Below are 18,816 nucleotides of genomic sequence, written 5' to 3' on the forward strand. Positions count from 1 at the left end.
TGTTGTGCCATAATGCATCAAACGTAATACAAAATGGTGTGCCTTTCGGCATTCAATAAATTTGGTTATCAAGATAAAATATTAGATATTAATATTTTATTATTAATATTAAATAATAACTTTAATTGATTAAAGTTACCTCGGGCACCACCCTTCAAAGGAAGTGAAAAGATAGCCAATTTATTGATTAAGTCTCATAAAGGTTCTAACTACAAATTTGGAACTCTGATTAACAATTAAATTAATAACTATAACCAAAATTACCATATAGATAGTTAGCTAAGTTGAAAGATATGGGGTTCTTGACAGTGTAGAGGTTGGAGAAATTCACTTATGCAACATTAATAAGAAAACATTTGTGAAAGAAAACATTTATTATGAATATAATAAAGTATAAAAACACAAATTACTAACGGTATAATTGCTAAACAAAGATAGGTATGTGTGTATACATGTGTGTGTGTCTGTGTGAGTCAGGTGCTTTCAAGATGGTGGCTGGCCAAAGAGATAACACCCTTCCCCACCTATTGGAATGTTTACGACCTGTAGAGCTAATGAGGTGAAGAGTTATGCGTGTGTCTGTGTGTGTGCCAAATTAGAGGAAGTTACTAGATTGGATGCAACGAAAGACTGTGAAGAGCATAACAGACTAACATTACTTTTCAATAACTTGTACCCAAAATATCACAACACCACAAATCAAAGTTATAAACCTCACACAGAATCGAATAAACAGTCTTGCTTAGCCTAGTATAATTATTAAGCCCAGATGTGTTACCAGTCCGTGGAAAGGGGAAAACGGAAGTTGCTGTGCAGTTCGCAGTTTTGTGTCGTCTTGCTGGTTTCGTTGAGTTCAGTTCAGTTGCTGAAGTTTGCCAGCAGGACATCGAGTCGCTGCTAGGACGTTGGTAGAGCTTGGAGGGCGAGGAGGTTTCCTTGGTGAGATGAGCTGGAAGCTGCACCTTTGTGCTCCTCTCGAAGAGTTGGATGGGAAGAGAAGATGTGAGCTGGAGAAGAGGCTCCACAGCCTTCCCTCCTGTGGAAGGATTGTGGGAAGAGGCAGGACGAGGCTCAACAGCCTTCTCTCCGTTGAGGGAGTTTAGAAAGAGAGAGATCGAGCTGGAGAACCTGGCTTATATTGGCCCGGTGACCTCACAGGTCATGGGGTCCAGAGTGACCAATGGGAGTTGAAACCTGTGTCCCTGGGGGGGGTTTCCACCCCTCTGTGTGAAGTTGATGCCCTCTGGGACATTGAGTTCCTTGCTCTGGTTTTTAATGGCCCCTGGGAGACGGAGTCCTGGAGGAACATGCGGCTTCAGGGTTTGATGGCACATGTAGGCCGAAGTGTGGTTTCACACAAAACCATGGCCCAACATCCCCCCTTCGTTCTCAGGATCGCACCTGACGTGGGTTCCTGAGGGCGAACTTGGACATGTTTAGTCCAAAGCTGGAAAAGTCAATTGTCAGTTCATTTGGATTGTCACATCTGGGCATTTGTGTCTACTATCTAGTTTGGCTAAGCAAGATTCAAATTAGACAAATAATTCAGATTACAATGACAGTACAATATGAATAACCTGTGCTCTTCACTAGGTTAGGGAGAAAAAGGAAGAAATAAGACATTGTAAATTGTAAGATAAGATGCAGAGAGAGTGGCACGTACAATGATAAGGTCATTTTTGGAATGTCCAAGAGTTTTGTTCACTCATGGAATCCTACTCAATGTAGTACTCAGTCTGATCTGTTAGACTTAACAATTTTAATCTTCAGCAGGTTTTCCTGCGGAAGGTTGTCATAATTTTTCAAAGTCTCCAAATCCAAATGACTGTATCATTGTTTCTGTAATAATATGCTAATGTCCTAACATGTGGTATGGACTTCATTATTATGAAATGGAAAGTAGTCGATCCAAACATATTTACAAAGTTGGCAGTGGTATATAAGTTTAATCAGAATTTAGGTTTTGAAGTTTGCTGCTGTTGCTAACAAAACAGGTTTCCTATTAACTGCAAGAAACTTAATACTGACTGTCAGTACAGGGGTTCACTGTGTTGGTTATGGCCTTGAGGAGCGAGCTCTGGATCGCCTGTGTCGTGGCTCAGGGCCGTAACGCTCTGGGGAGCCAGAGTCCAGGAGGACTTCAGAGGCGCTGTCACTGTGTGCTCGGTCATAACCATATTTTAAACTGTACTCAGAGACGCTGTCATCTTCTTGAGTAGTGGTCAGTTGTCTGAGCCAGAATTTCAGAGTATGGCTTCCTACAGCTTCTACTGTGGGAATGCCTATCTCTGGGAAGTTGGCGGACATGGCGGATACGCTCTGTGTCCCTACGCTGCCTTCTGTCACCCCCCTTCGTTTTGTTGTGAGGGTGAAGTTTTGAGGCAGCGGATGAATTTGACACCGTGCTGTTTGTTTTGACGGGCTCGGTTGCACCTACTGTAGCCTTGAAAGTGATAACAGTTTCCCAAGCCACCTGTGTCATCTTCCTGATCTGCTGCATTGAAGGTTTTCCTTGCTGTGTCATCAGTACAACATGTGTGCGTATACATGGATGTAAGTTTCGTAAGAACATGGACTTGAAGGTGGGATTTTCTTCTAGGCCTGGTGCGTTCTTTCCCTGAAAATAAACATGCCTCAAACGTCGAAAATAATCTTTGGGATTTTCGCGACGTGAATGTTTAATTTGGGATGCTGTAACAATGGATGTGATCTCGTCAGCAGTAGAAGAGAATTCCTCGACTAGTGCTTGACGGAGCTCTGTGTAGTTACTTGTGACGCTGGAAGGAAGTGACTGAATAAACTTGTGAACAGCTGTAGAGCTGGTTTTTAACACGAGTCTAACCTTCTCTCTTTCTGTTGCATTTGGCACATCACTTAAGCTGAGATCTAGTTCTCTAAAGTAATTATCAATATTGTTATCACAGTTGTCTGGATCAAATTGTTCAATATCTTTAGCTAGAAACTCAAGCAAATCAAAGCGAGGACACTGTGAGGTCCGGGCACGTGCATCACCTGCTACAGGTCTCTTGGTTGAGGGGAGGTGCTAAAACATCTGAAATGTTGAAGTCCCCCTTTGGAGAGTTGTGCACGGAAAATGTGTCATGCATCCGTGGATGAGAAGCATATGAGGCACAATGTGTTCTTGAAGATAAACTACATGTGTCATCAATGTCAGTGTCAGAGTCAGGAGATGGGAAGTTAGGAAGCTGTTTCCTCTTCCTGTCAGTGGAGGATCAGGAGGTGACTTACTTCCCAGACTTAGGGTCGGATGGGATTCTGTCCCATCTTGGGAGTGAAGAGGAGTTAACCGTACACTATCGGAGGAGTGTGAATCGGAATAACCAGAATCGCATTGGTTCAAAAACTGATGTGAGGCCGGGCCTTCTAATCTAAGTTTTAACAATTCCTCCTTGTGTGAAATGAGATCTGACTCTGCTGAGTGCAGGTCTCCTAAGTAGTGCAGGGCTTTCTTACTAGCAGTTTGAACCTCCTGGAAAAGAAAAGCATTTTGCGCTCTTAGGGCATTTACCTCCTGTTCCACAGCTGCTTTGCTCTGACAGGCAAGGTTGATTTGCCTGTGGAAATTTAGAATCATGCATCTCAACAATGGACCCTTTGATGCTGTTTGTGCATCACACCTGTCGTTAAGTAGAGAATCTATTTCTTTATTACACTCACTGAAGTTCAACTTGCTGATGAATTCAGGATAGCCAGGGGTCAGGCTCTGTGCTATGGAAGAAACAAATTGTTCTACACAGGGGTTCTCCATTGTTGGTTCTGAAATTGAAAATTAGATTTACAAGTTTATAAATCAAAAGCAGTGTGGTTGGCTTTGGTGTTGCACTGGCAGACACCTTGTAGTGTGGATTTGGTCGTACACTAGCCTAACCAAAACTATGGTGGGTTAAAGAGTTCACCAAACTTTTAATCACTAACTGATATGCAGGGCAGTAACAGTTAGGGGTTCTATAAATTCACAGGGCTGGAAGCACGCTGTGGCTCTTTCTCAGGTTCTCTTATCCAACTTGGGCTGAAATGCTTGGCAGTAACAGCCAGGTACAAGCTCTGTTACATAGGGGGTGGCACGCTATGTCTTAATTCAAAAGCACTTAACAGTTACAGGAAATTTCACAGCTTGACCAGTTAACATTGAATATGTGATATTCAAATGTTAAAAGAAATTCTTAAAATTTCAACAACGAATATTCAACTGGAGTTATTAGCAACGATAGCAATCTTTTAGCGTAACACTATGAGGACTTAAAGTGGTAGTTATGAATAATTAATTATTAATAAACATTTAATTTATGAATAAATTAAATTTCACCACAATGCACTTGTTTGTAAATACGGTTGAATGTCTACTCCGGTGGCAGACTAGTGGAATTGAATTCAAACCTTTGGCTTGACTGAAAATTCAAAATTCCACTTATTTCTGGCGTTTGCCGAAAATGAAAACAAATTAATATGGCATAATTATGAATTTTTCAACTGTACTCTCCCTCATGCGGGGGCACCATTTATGTTAGCCAAAAATGGAAGAGGAAAAAACAATTAATGTTACATAATTATGAATTTTTGCCAACTGTACTCCGTCCACCCAGGGACGCCATTAATGTTGGAAAAAATTATTAAAAATAAAAATTACTAATTAATGTTACATAATTATGAATTTTTGCCAACTGTACTCTGTCCACCCAGGGACGCCATTAATGTTGGAAAAAATTATTAAAAATAAAAATTACTAATTGCTAATTAAATAACAATTAATGTTGCATAATTATGAATTTTTGCCAACTGTACTCTGCCCACCCAGGGACGCCATTAATGTTGTGCCATAATGCATCAAACGTGATACCATAAAATGGTGTGCCTTTCGGCATTCAATAAATTTGGTTATCAAAATAAAATATTAGATATTAATATTTTATTATTAATATTAAATAATAACTTTAATTGATTAAAGTTACCTCGGGCACCACCCTTCAAAGGAAGGGAAAAGATAGCCAATTTATTGATTAAGTCTCATAAAGGTTCTAACTACAAATTTGGAACTCTGATTAACAATTAAATTAATAACTATAACCAAAATTACCCTATAGATAGTTAGCTAAGTTGAAAGATATGGGGTTCTTGACAGTGTAGAGGTTGGCGAAATTCACTTATGCAACATTAATAAGAAAACATTTGTGAAAGAAAAACATTTATTATGAATATAATAAAGTATAAAAACACAAATTACTAACGGTATAATTGCTAAACAAAGATAGGTATGTGTGTATACATGTGTGTGTGTCTGTGTGAGTCAGCGTGCTTTCAAGATGGTGGCTGGCCAAAGAGATAACACCCTTCCCCCACCTATTGGAATGTTTACGACCTGTAGAGCTAATGAGGTGAAGAGTTATGCGTGTGTCTGTGTGTGTGCCAAATTAGAGGAAGTTACTAGATTGGATGCAACGAAAGACTGTGAAGAGCATAACAGACTAACATTACTTTCTCAATAACTTGTACCCAAAATATCACAACACCACAAATCAAAGTTATAAACCTCACACAGAATCGAATAAACAGTCTTGCTTAGCCTAGTATAATTATTAAGCCCAGATGTGTTACCAGTCCGTGGAAAGGGAAAACGGAAGTTGCTGTGCAGTTCGCAGTTTTGTGTCGTCTTGCTGGTTTCGGTTGAGTTCAGTTCAGTTGCTGAAGTTTGCCAGCAGGACATCGAGTCGCTGCTAGGACGTTGGTAGAGCTTGGAGGGCGAGGAGGTTTCCTTGGTGAGATGAGCTGGAAGCTGCACCTTTGTGCTCCTCTCGAAGAGTTGGATGGGAAGAGAAGATGTGAGCTGGAGAAGAGGCTCCACAGCCTTCCCTCCTGTGGAAGGATTGTGGGAAGAGGCAGGACGAGGCTCAACAGCCTTCTCTCCGTTGAGGGAGTTTAGAAAGAGAGATCGAGCTGGAGAACCTGGCTTATATTGGCCCGGTGACCTCACAGGTCATGGGGTCCAGAGTGACCAATGGGAGTTGAAACCTGTGTCCCTGGGGGGGGTTTCCACCCCTCTGTGTGAAGTTGATGCCCTCTGGGACATTGAGTTCCTTGCTCTGGTTTTTAATGGCCCCTGGGAGACGGAGTCCTGGGGGAACATGCGGCTTCAGGGTTTGATGGCACATGTAGGCCGAAGTGTGGTTTCACACAAAACCATGGCCCAACACTATTTATATTATTTTATTCAATATTTTTGCTTGTAATATCGGACATTGTATAAGCTGTGACCTCATCATGCCATAATGTAATTGTTTTATTCAATATTTTTTTGCTTGTAATATTCGAGCATTGCTACAAGAGAGCCTGTGACCCACTCATTTCACGCCAGCCACTGCTTAATGCAATTGTTGTGCATTTGACTATAAACTCTTGAATCTTGAATCTTGAATCCATTTGGATCGACTTCATTGCAGTACTCTAGGAACGCGTGCACCAACTCAGTAGATGCATGTAATCAGTCCAAAATACTCTGTTTAATCTATGACCATGTACCATGACTAAAGAAGTTTTACAAAGTTATCTTCAACATATGATCAAAGTCTCTTCCTAAATATATTTTAAGGTCCTCCAACTTTTGGAAATGTATATAAATATAATCATAGAATTTTCATAGAATAATTTCTCAAGTTCGCCTGTATCATTGATCAGAAGGTCAAAACACTTGATGACGCTAAGGTGCACAACTGAAGTTATGTCCCTAACATCCGCTGGAAAAAATTTTTAACACCTGCTAAGATCTACGTTTTGTTTGTGGTAATTTGTGCAGAAGACCTTCAGACGCACAAGCGGGATATTCTACATCTATCCTATATACAAATCATATAAACTCTTGTTGCTTTTTACAAGTGAGATATAAAAATATGTTGCAGTTGTAATATTTCCATCTTCCTGCAGAAATTTACTCCAAATTGAATTATTGAGATCTCAAATTTCCTTCAAAATTAAGACAAAACACACCATAACACTGTATCATTTACTTGGTGACAGTCAGCAGCAACTGTCTTATTCTGAAAATATCTGACAGTTAGATGCTTAATATCGCTATTTGATCACCAGCCATAATGAGGTCACTTACTCTGCCTTATACAGCTTGTTGGAGCTAAGTTCAGGTGAAGGTGCTGATGGCTGATGAATTAAAGGAAGAAACTAACTTGTACCTGTGAAACAGTGAATTTTCAGCTTGTAAAAACAGCAAAACTTTAGTCTCAGGAATAAATCCTGAGAAATAAATTATTCGATTTTGAATCTTTTAATAACTGTTTTAAATATGGGAGGGAACCAGAGTACCTGGAGGAAAGCCACAACAAGAGAGCAAATAATTCCATTTCACACATTTTATTCATTATAAATGGGGATACCAGAGCACTCTGGAGAAAACTCATCACAAACTTTAGACTTAGTAAAAGGTAATTATAATCAAGAATATTGATAATAAAAGAAAATGCTTTGCCCTTCATTTCGTAGGAACAGGTGATTAGGGAGAGAGAAAGAAATCAAAAATCCCCATCAGTCAAACAATGAAGGTTAGGTTAGGCTTAGGTTGTACCAATACAGTAATGTCACAGCATGATAAATAACTTTTAGGTGCGCTCTTACTGTGTTGGTGCACCGTTACTGTTCAGAAAATATTTAAATTTGAAAGTGAAGCTATCGAATAACATCATCCACCTTTATCTCCAGAAGAAGGAAGAGAACCTTGCTCTGAAAGAGGAGAAGAAGTCAGGCTTTTTGCACAGGTGTCTTTTCAAAGAGGAGCAAATTGATATCTCAAGTTCTGGATCTCTTAAAAGAAAGGAACCATTAGCATCTCTGGACAAGGCCACTTCTTACACAACTCCTTGGAAAATGACTCCGCCAAGGATTGTTTTGGGAGAAAGCAGCCAATGTCTTTGACCTCGGCCTATATATTCTTCCAGCAGATGATGACTTGTGTCTGTTATGTCGACATCGTCCTGGTCACCTCTGCCTATAATAGATTTGTGATATGAGCTGTCCAAGAGAACACTGACATACATTTTATATCTGTCTACTGCCAGCATCTTTGCAATCTCCTCCCTGGAGTTCCTGTCTGATGATGCTGAGTTCTCCTGATCTTGCCGACCTCTGTTGATGATGACTGCATCGATCTTTCTCCTCAATGCTGCTGACCACTGCTGGTGTTGACTGCTTCGATGTTTTCCTCAATGCTGTTGACTCTGATGATGATGACTCCGCTTAGATCTTTCTTCTCCGTGCTGACCTCTGATGATGATGACTGCTTAGATCTTTCTTCCTCCGCTGCTGACCACCGGGATGATGCTGACTGCTTCAATCTTTTATTCTCACTCTGCTGCTGACCTCTGATGATGATGACTGCTTCGATCTTTTTCCCCTCAATGCTGCTGACCATCAAGGGGTGTTGACTGTCATTCCTTTTATTCTCACTGCTGCTGACTTGATGATGAAGTCTGCTTCATCTTTTCCCCTCAATGCTGAACACGGGTTGGTGTTGATTTCTTCTGTCTTTTCTTCCCCTCCGCTGCTGACCTCTGATGATGAAGTCTGCTTCATCTTTCTCCTCAATGCTGCTGAACACTGCTGGTGTTGGACTCGCTTTCCCGATCTTGTAAGCTCACTGCTACTGACCTCTGATGATGAAGCCTGCTTCGATCCTTTCTCCTCAATGCTGTTGACCCCACGAGGATGACTGCTTGTTTGTTTCCAGTGAGTCGATGGCCAAGGAAAGCCCTCTGACACCCTTTTGTGTGGCGGTTAACTTGGTTGTTCAGCCACCAGCTTATCAAGGACAGAAACAAACACCCTGGTCTGAATTTCTGCATATATGCCCTGTGTGCCTTAGAACAGAGGCCCACTTGCAATCTAAACTTACTGTTCAATTTCTGTGTGATGTATAATCATGATAAGATGAGATTCAGGTGTTAGTTCTTGTGAACACAAATAGTTTTCAGATGAAGAGGCTTAGTAAAATAAATGTAATTTTATTTGCCTTCGTTCTTCGAGCATAGCAATATAGCCAGTGATTTTGTATTGCCTCGTTGATTTTGTCTCTCCATTTTCGCAAAACTTGCCAAGATGAAAGAAAGTGCCTTGCAAAAAAGGCAAAGCCTTTATGAAAAAGACTTATTATTTGCCCCACCTTCATTCATTGAAGTTTACTAGGAGATTCCTTTCCATTTTTGCTTTCCTTATTGATTGACTCAATAATTCTATCTAATGCCTTATCAATCTCTGAGAAAACGGTATGAATTGAGAAAGAGGCTGTCATGGAACTCATCAAAGAAGTCTGTGATGTCAGTCAAACTATTGTTGATTGCTTCCTGACAAGCATCTTCCCACTGTCCATACTGCTTGTTGCTGAACCTCCTCTCCCGGAGGAACTACCTGACTTGTAGCTGACTCCTGGAAGAGGAGCTTGAAGAGGTCCTACACATCCGAATGGGATCACATGAAGCCGCCCTGCCCCTCTGAGGAAATGGCTCCGATCCTCAGCTTGCGCGATTGACACTCTAGTAGCAAGAGTTGATTTTGCATCTTCCTTTAACGTCTCGCAGGGCATAACAGATCATCTTCTGGATTCTTAGCAGGGTTAATGAGGCGGGTTGGTATAGGGCTTCTCAGAGCTCACACAGGTGGAGCTTGCGGACAGCAAAGTGGAGTTGATAGTCTTCATTACCTCCTACAACTAAGTCTGTGAGCTTATCCAAACTCGTAGACTTTGTTGTGCCTGGTGAAAGACTGTCGCTGAGAGTGTCGCCCCAGAATGGACCGAACTTCTTTCCTCAGACATGGGTGCAAGGGGACATCGCTTTGCAATGGCATTTGGAAACGGGTCGCCATTAACTTCAGCAGAAGATCTGCCAACATAAATGTTGTAGCTTCATCCGGCTTGCATGACTTCAACAGCTCCCACTGCTCTGCACCGATTCGTAAAGTGACTCAAGTACGATGGACAGTCTTCTACCTTTATATCCATTTGCTCACTCTTCTGAGGATTCCATTTTACTGTTGTTTGTTTCAATGTGTTATTTTCGCTGTTCAAGATGTGCTTTCCAAATTCTCATGAAAACTCTTTATCTTCTTTGTTCTACTAATTCGCTGGTTAGTGCAGACTGACTCTTCACTAGTTAATTTTTCTGAGATAAAGAGCCTCTTAAATAATAGGAAGGAAAAAGAAGTAAGGAGTTTAAAGGAATTGAAGCAAGTGGAGTTTAAAGGAATTGAAGCAAAGGAGTTTAAAGGAATTGAAGCAAAGGGGTTAAATGATTTGGAAGTAAAGTGGGTTAAAGGAATGAAGCAAGGCTAAAGGAATTGAAGCAAAGGGGGTTAAAGGACTATGACATGTGACTAATAGATCAAAGGAAACTTGATGTAACAATAAGCCACAATTTCAATCCTTTGACTGTAACATAGTTATTGGTAGGCAGACAAAAGGTAATCATTCATTGAACTATTATATCCATTTTGTTTCTCAGGACAATACACGAGCGCTGCGCTTTACCGACTACGGTGGAGCAAGTCAGCAGCTTCCAGGTTCCTTGGGGTCCACATCATTGATGACCTGACCGACTCCACCACACAGACTCCATCAGAAGACGGCCAGACAGCGGCTCTTCTTCCTCCGCAGGCTGCGGAGGCTCAACATGGATGCCAGGATTCTCTGCAATTTTTACAGGTGCACTATAGAGAGTATCCTGACTGGCCGCACTACCGCCTGGTATGGCAGCTGCACCGCCTGAACCGGGTATGTTTACAGAGGGTGGTGAAGTCTGCCCAACACATCACCAGGACGGAGCTACCATCCATGGAGGACCTCTACACCCAGCGGTAGGAAGAAGGCCAACAGGATTATCACAGACCCCTATCACCCCAGCCATAAACTGTTTTGCCTGCTGCCGCTCGGGCCGACGGTACCGAGCATCCGGGCTCCGCACCACCAGGCTCAGAGACAGTTTCATCCCCCAGGCCATAAGACTTTGAACTCCTCCAATCTGCACACCCACCAAACCAGCACTAGCATATTTGCACTATTGCACATAATTGCACTATTGTTTTTTTTTTTCTTAGGTGTATATATATATTTAGATATATATATTTTATTTTCTATTTAAATTCTTGATATTCTATTTTATATTATTTTATTCAATATTTTTTTGCTTGTAATATTCGGAGCATTGCTATAAGAGAGCCTGTGACCCACTCATTTCATTGCCAGCGACTGTTTAATGTAATTGTTGTGCATTTGACTATAAACTCTGAATCTTGAATCTTGAATCCATTTGGATCGACTCTTGTATTGCAGTACTTAGAACGGTGCACCAACTCAATAGATGAAGTGTAATCAGTCCAAAATACTCTGTTTAATCTATGACCATACCATGACCAAAGCAGTTTTTTTACACATTCTCTGGGATCACATGATCAAAGTCCCTTTTCCCAACATATTTTAAGGTCCTCCAACTTTGAAAATGTATATAAATATAATCATAGAATTTTCTTATAGAATACCTCAAGTTCTACCTGTATCATTGATCAGAAGGTCAAAACACTTGATGACGCTAAGGTGCACAACTGAAGTTATGTCCCCAACATCCGCTGGTGGCCCCTAACACCTGCTAAGACCAATGTTTTGTTTGTAATTTGTGCAGAAGACCTTCAGACGTACAAGGGATATTCATATTTGTCTACAGATTAAACATATAACTCTATTGCTTATAAGTGAGATATAAAAAATATGCTGCATGTAATATTTCTATCTTCAAAAAAAGCCTTAACCTAAAAAATTTAGTTTGTTGAGACTTCAATTTTAAATTAAGATAACTGATAATTAGTAACTACTGTGATCATTTGCTGTGATATGCACAACTGTGTCTTATTCCCTGAAAATATCTGACAGTTAGATGCTTACTATCGCTTATTCTGATCACCAGCCATAATGAGGTCACTTTACTCTGCCTTATACAGCTTGTTGAGCCAGTTCAGGTGAAGGTGTTGATGGCTGATGAATTAAAGGAAGAAACTAAACTGCACCTGTGAAACAGCACTTTCATTTAAACAGCAAAACTTTAGTCTCAGTGGAATAAATCCTGAGAACAAATTATTCGATTTTGAATCTTTAATAACTGTTTTAAATATGGAGGGAACCGGAGCACCTGGAGGAAAGCCACAACAAGAGAGCAAATAATTCCATTCTCATACATTTTATTCATTATAAAATGGGGATACCAGAGCACCTGAGAAACTCATCACAAAACTTCTTTAGACTAGTAAAGGTAATTAATCGAAGAATATTGATAATAAAAGAAAATGCTTTGCCCCTTCATTTCGTAGAACAGGTGATTAGAGAGAGAAAAGAAAATCAAAAACCTCATCAGTCAAACAATGAAGGGTTAGGGTTAGCTTAGGTTGTACTAATACAGTAATGTCACAGCATGATAAATAACTTTTAGGTGCGTCTACTGTGTTGGTGCACCGTTACTGTTCAGAAAATATTTAAATTTGAAAGTGAAGCTATCGAATAACATCATCCACCTTTATCTCCAGAAGAAGGAAGAGAACCTTTACTCTGAAAGAGAGAAGAAGCCGCTTTTTTACAGGTGTCTTTTCAAAGAGGAGCAAATTGATATCTCAAGTTCTGGATCTCTTAAAAAGAAAGGAAACCATTAGCATCTCTGGACAAGGCCACTTCTTACACAACTCTTGAAATGACTCGCCAAGGATTGTTTTGGGATGAAAGTTGAGTCAATGTCTTTGACCTCGCCCATATTCTCTCCAGCAGATGATGACTTGTGTCTGTTATGTCGACACTAGTCCTTGGTCACCTTGCCTTATAATAGATTTGTGATATGAGCTGGTCCAAGAGAACACTGACATACATTTTATATTCGTTTACTGCCAGCATCTTTGCAATCTCCTCCCTGGAGTTCCTGTCTGATGATGCTGAGTTCTCCTGATCTTGCTGACCTCTGATGATGATGACTGCATCGATCTTTTCTCCTCAATGCTGCTGACCACTCGCTGGTGCTGACTGCTTCATGTTTTCTCCTCAATGCTGTTGGACTCTGGCGATGATGACTGCTTAGATCTGTTCTTCCTCCGTGCTGACTCTACGATGATGACTGCTTAGATCTTTCTTCCTCCGCCGCCGACCACTGATGATGTTGACTTCCAATCTTTTTTATTCTCACTGCTGCTGACTCGATGATGTTGACTGCTTCGATTCTTCAATGTTGCTGCTGACCACTGCTGGTGTTGACTGCTTCCAATCTTTTTATTCTCACTGCTGCTGACCTCTGATGATGAAGTCTGGCTTCGATCTTTCTCCTCAATGCTGCTGAACACTGCTGGTGTTGACCGCCCGATCTTGTATTCTCAATGCTTACTGACCTCTGATGATGAAGTCTGGTTTCGATCCTTTCTCCTCAATGCTGTTGACCTCAATGAGGATGACTTTCTGTTTGTTTCCAGTGAGGCTTGATGGCCATGAAAGCCTCTGACACCCTTTTGTGTGTGGTTGTTAACTTGGTTGTTCAGCCACCAGCTTATCAAGGACAGAGAAAACAAAACACCCTGGTCTGAATTTCTGCATATATGCCTCTCAGTGTGCCTTAGGAACAGCCACTCCTTTTCGCTTGCACCTGAATCCACTGTCTGAATCTTTCCAGGTGTGATGTACGCATAGATGAGATCTGAAAGCTGTTCTGTGAATACAACAACCTTTTCAGATGGAGGCTTTTCAGTGTTGGGAATGCAGAATTTCATTTCACCTCCCAAGCCTCCTTCAGAGTTACGTCAATATTAGCCATATCGTCGACTGTATCGTCAGCCTCCTATTGACTTTGGTCTCCTCCTTTAATTTTTCAACCCCTGTCAGTATTTGGAAGTTACCCCTGTTGTGGCAAAAGTCTTTATGAAAAAGACTATTGATCGTCTCTCATTCCTTCACTGATTGAGAGGTTTGGCCGTGAGACTCTTTCCATTTTTGCTTTCATGATTGACTCTAATAATTTCATCTAATGCCTTATCAATTCCCTGGAGAAAACGATGAATTGAGAAAGAGGTTGCCGCGGAACTCATCAAAGAAGTCTGTGATGTCAAACTATTGTTGATTGTTTCCGGACAAGCATCTTCCCACTGTTGTCCATACTGCTTGTTGTTGAACCTCCCTCTGAGGAACTACCTGGACTTGTAGCTGACTCTGAAGAGGGGAGAGCTTGAAGAGGTCCTACACATCCGAATGGGATCATGAAGGCCCTGTTCCTCTGAGGAAATGTGGTCTGGCCTCGCCTGGCAAGCCGATTGACACTGAAAGCAAGAGTTGGATTTTTGCATCTTCCTTTAACGCCCCAGGCATAACAGATCATCTTCTGGACTTTAGGCAGGGTTAATGAGGCGGGTTGGTATAGGCTTCAGAGCTCACACAGGTGGAGCCTCTGCAGATTACAGAGTTGGATAGTCTGGCTCACCCTACAACCAAGTCTGTGAGCTTATCCAAACTTCTAGACTTTGTTAGCCAGAAGACTGTCATGAGAGTGTCGCCCAGAATGGACCCCCAACTTCTTCCTCAGACATGGGTGCAAGGGGACATCGGCTGCAGAGTCACATCAAAACGTCATTACTTAATCTCAAAGAGAAGATCTTCGCTAACATAAATGCTGTGGCTTCATCCGGTTTGGCATGACTTCAACAGCTCCCCACTGCTCTGCACTGATCTTCGAAAAGGACTCGAAGTACGATGACAGTCTCTACCTTTATATCCATTTGTTTCACTCTCTGAGTGATTCCATTGCTGCACTGCTGTTTGTTTCAACGCGTTATCTTCGCTTGTTCAAGATGTGTTTTCCAAATTCTCGCGAAAATCTCTCATTCTTTTGTTCTACTAATTCATTGGTTAGTGCAATTAACTCTTCACTAGTTAATTTTCTGAGATAAAGAGCCTCTTTAAATAATAGGAAGGGAAAAAGAAGCAAGGGAGTTTAAAGGAATTGAAGCAAGGGAGTTTAAAGGAATTGAAGCAAAGGAGTTTAAAGGAATTGAAGCAAAGGGGGTTAAATGATTTGAAGCAAAGGGGGTTAAAGGAATTGAAGCAAAGGGGGTTAAAGGAATTGAAGCAAAGGGGGTTAAAGGACTATGATGTGACTAATAGATCAAAGGAAACTCTGATGTAACAATAAGCCACACCCCTCAACTTTGACTGTAACATAGTTAGTTGGTAGGGCAGACAAAAAGGTAATCATTCATTGAACTATTATATCCATTTTGTTTCTCAGACACACGCACACGTTTCATGCTTTACTCGACTACGGTGTGAGCTTGAGTCAGCAGTTTGCGGTTCCTTGGGGTCCACATCATTGATGACCTGACCTGACCCACCACACAGACTCCATCAGGAAGACGGTCAGACAGCTGTTCTTCTTCCTCCGCAGGCTGCGGAGGCTCAACATGGATGCCAGGATTCTCTGTACTTACAGGTGCACCATAGAGAGTATCCTGACTGGCTGCATCACTGCTCGGTATGTAGCAGCTGCACCGCCCTGAACCGTAAGGCTTTACAGAGGTGGTGAAGTCTGCCCAACACATCACCAGGACGGAGCTACCATCCATGGAGGACCCTACACCAGCAGTGTAGTGAAGAAGGCCAACAGATTATCACAGACCCCTATCACCCCAGCCATAAACTGTTTTGCCTGCTGCCGTCTGGGCCGACGGGTACCGCAGCATCCGGCCCAGACCATCACAGGCTCTGAGACAGTTTCATCCCCAGGCCATAAGACTTTAAACTCCTCCACCGTACACCCACTAAACCAGCACCTTATATATTTGCACTATTGTACATAATTGCACTATTGTTTTTTTCTTTAGGTGTATATATTTAGATATATATATTTTATTTTCTATTTTAAATTTTTGATGTTCTATTTTATATTATTTTATCTTAATATTTTTTGCTTGTAATATCTGAGCATTGCTATAAGAGAGCCTGTGACCCACTCATATTTCATTGCCAGCCACTGCTTAATGTGCAATTGTTGTGCATTTGACTATAAACTCTTGAATCTTGAATCTTGAATCCATTTGGATCGACCTTCTTGTATTGCAGTACCTAGGAACGCACCAACTCAGTAGATGGCGGCATCAGTCCAAATATTCTTGTTTAATCTATGACCATACCATGACTAAAGAAGTTTTTTACAGTTATCTTCTGGGATCACATGATCAAAGTCCCTTTCCCAACATATTTTAAGGTCCTCCAACTTTGAAATGTACATAAATATAATCATAGAATCTTCAGAATACCCTGCCCGGCCTTATCATTGATCAGAAGGTCAAAACACTTGATGACGCTTAAGGTGCACAACTGGAAGTTATGTCCCCAACACCCGCTGGTGGCCCCTAACACCTGCTAAGATCTAATGTTTTGTTTGTGGTAATTTGTGCAGAAGACCTTCAGACGACAAGGGATGCCTTCTAAGACCTTATCCTATATATTAAATCATAAACTCTTGTTGCTTTTTACATAAGTGAGATATAAAAATATGTTGCAGTTGTAATATTTCCATCTTCCTGCAGAAATTTAACTCCAAATTGAATTAGTTGAGATCTCAAATTTCCTTCTAAATTAAGACAAACACAAATCAAGTAACACTGTATCGATTATCGTGATAGTCAGCAGCAACTGTGTCTTTTATTCTGAAAATATCTGGACAGTTAGATGCTTACTATTGCTATTTGATCACTCAGCCATAATGAGTGTCACTCTACTCTGTCTATACAGCTTAAGTGGAGCTAAGTTCGTGTGAAGGTGCTGATGGCTGATGTAACTAAAGGAAGAAACTAAACTTGCACCTGTGAAACAGTGAATTTTCAGCTTGTAAAACAGCAAAACTTTAGTCTCAGTGAATAAACCTTCTGAGAACAAATTATTCATTTTGAATCTTTTAATAACTGTTTAAATATGGGAGGGAACCGAGCACCTGGAGTGAAAGCCACAAATAAGAGCAAATAATTCCATTTCATATGGATTTTATCTATTGAGTAAATGTGGGGATACCAGAGCACCTTGGAGAAAACCCATCACAAAACTTTAGACTTAGTAAAATGTAATTATAATCAAGAATATTGATAATAAAAAAGAAAATGTTTTCGCCTTCTCATTTCGTAGAGAACAGGTGATTAGGAGAGAGAAAAGAAAATCAAAAACCTCATCAGTCAAACAATGAAGGTTAGGTTAGGCTTAGGTTGTACCAGTACAGTAATGTCACAGCATGATAAATAACTTTTTAGGTGCGTCTACTGTGTTGGTGCACCGCTTACTGTTCAGAAAATATTTAAATTTAAAGTGAAGCCATCAGAATAACATCATCCACTTTTATCTCCCAGAAGAAGGAAGAGAACCTTGCTCTGAAAAGAGGAGAAGAAGCCAGGCTTTTTGCACAGGTGTTTTTCAAAGAGGAGCAAATTACATTCTCAAGTTCTGATCTCTTAAAAGAAAGAAACCATTAGCATCTCTGACAAGGCCACTTACACAACTCCTTCAAAATGACCTCAAGGGATTGTTTTGGGGATGAAAGTTGAGTCACTGCCTTGACCTCGGCCCATATTCTCTCCCAGCAGATGATGACTTGTGTCTGTTATGTCGGCCATCAGTCCTGGTCACCTTTGCCTTATAATAGATTTGTGATATGAGCTGGTCCAAGAGAACACTGACATACATTTTATATCTGGTCTACCGCCAGCATCTTTGCAAATCTCCTCCTGGAGTTCATCTGATGATGCTGAGTTCTCCTGATCTTTGCTGACCTCTGATGATGATGACTGCATCGATCTTTTCTTCTTCAATGCTGACCACTGCTGGTGCTGACTGCTTCTATGTTTTCTCTCAATGCTGTTGGACTCTGATGATGATGACTGCTTAGATCTGTTCTTCCCTCCGGTGCTGACCTCTGATGAGGAGTGACCGCTAGACTTCAAAAGTCTCCTCCGGTTGGAATGATGATAAAGACTGTCAAATCTCTGATCTCCCGCCAAGTGACTTTGATGGAGGAGGACTGCTCGGGATTTTTTTCCTAATGCTGCTGACTCACCGCTGGTGTTGACTGCTTCAATCTTTATTCTCACTGCTGCTGACTCTGATGATGCATGAAGTCACTTCATCTTTCCCTCAATGCTGCTGAACACTGCTGGTGTTGACTTCTCTGGTCTTTTCTTCCTCCGCTGTTGACCTCTGATGATGAAGTCTGCTTCGATCCTTTCTCCTCAATGCTGTTGACTAATGAGATGTTGACTGCTTGTTTGTTTCCCAGTGAGTCGATGGCCATGAAAGCCTCTGACACCCTTGTGTGGCGGTTAACTTGCTGTTCAGCCACCAGCTTATCAAGGACAGAAACAAACACTTGGTCTGAATTTCTGCATATGCCCGTGTGCTTTGGGGAACAGCCACCTTTTCGCTGCACCTGAACTAATGTCTAATTTCCTTCCAGGTGCGATGTACGCATAGATGAGATCTGGAAAGCTGCTCTGTGAATACAAGAACCTTTTTCAGATGGAAGTTTTTCAGTGTTGGGAATGCAGAACTTTCATTTCCACTCCTCCCGGCTTCTCCTCTCCAGAAGACAGCGAATATTAGCCATCAATGACTGTATCATTAGCCCCTATTGACTTTGGTCTCCTCCTTGAATTTTTTCGCAACCCTGTCAGTATTTGAAGGCCCTCGTGGCAAAAGTCTTTATGAAAAGACTATTGATCGCCCTCATTCCTTCACTGATTGAGAGGTTTGGC

Source organism: Hippoglossus stenolepis, chromosome 10, assembly GCF_022539355.2.
Source record: "Hippoglossus stenolepis isolate QCI-W04-F060 chromosome 10, HSTE1.2, whole genome shotgun sequence".
NCBI lineage: Eukaryota > Metazoa > Chordata > Actinopteri > Pleuronectiformes > Pleuronectidae > Hippoglossus > Hippoglossus stenolepis.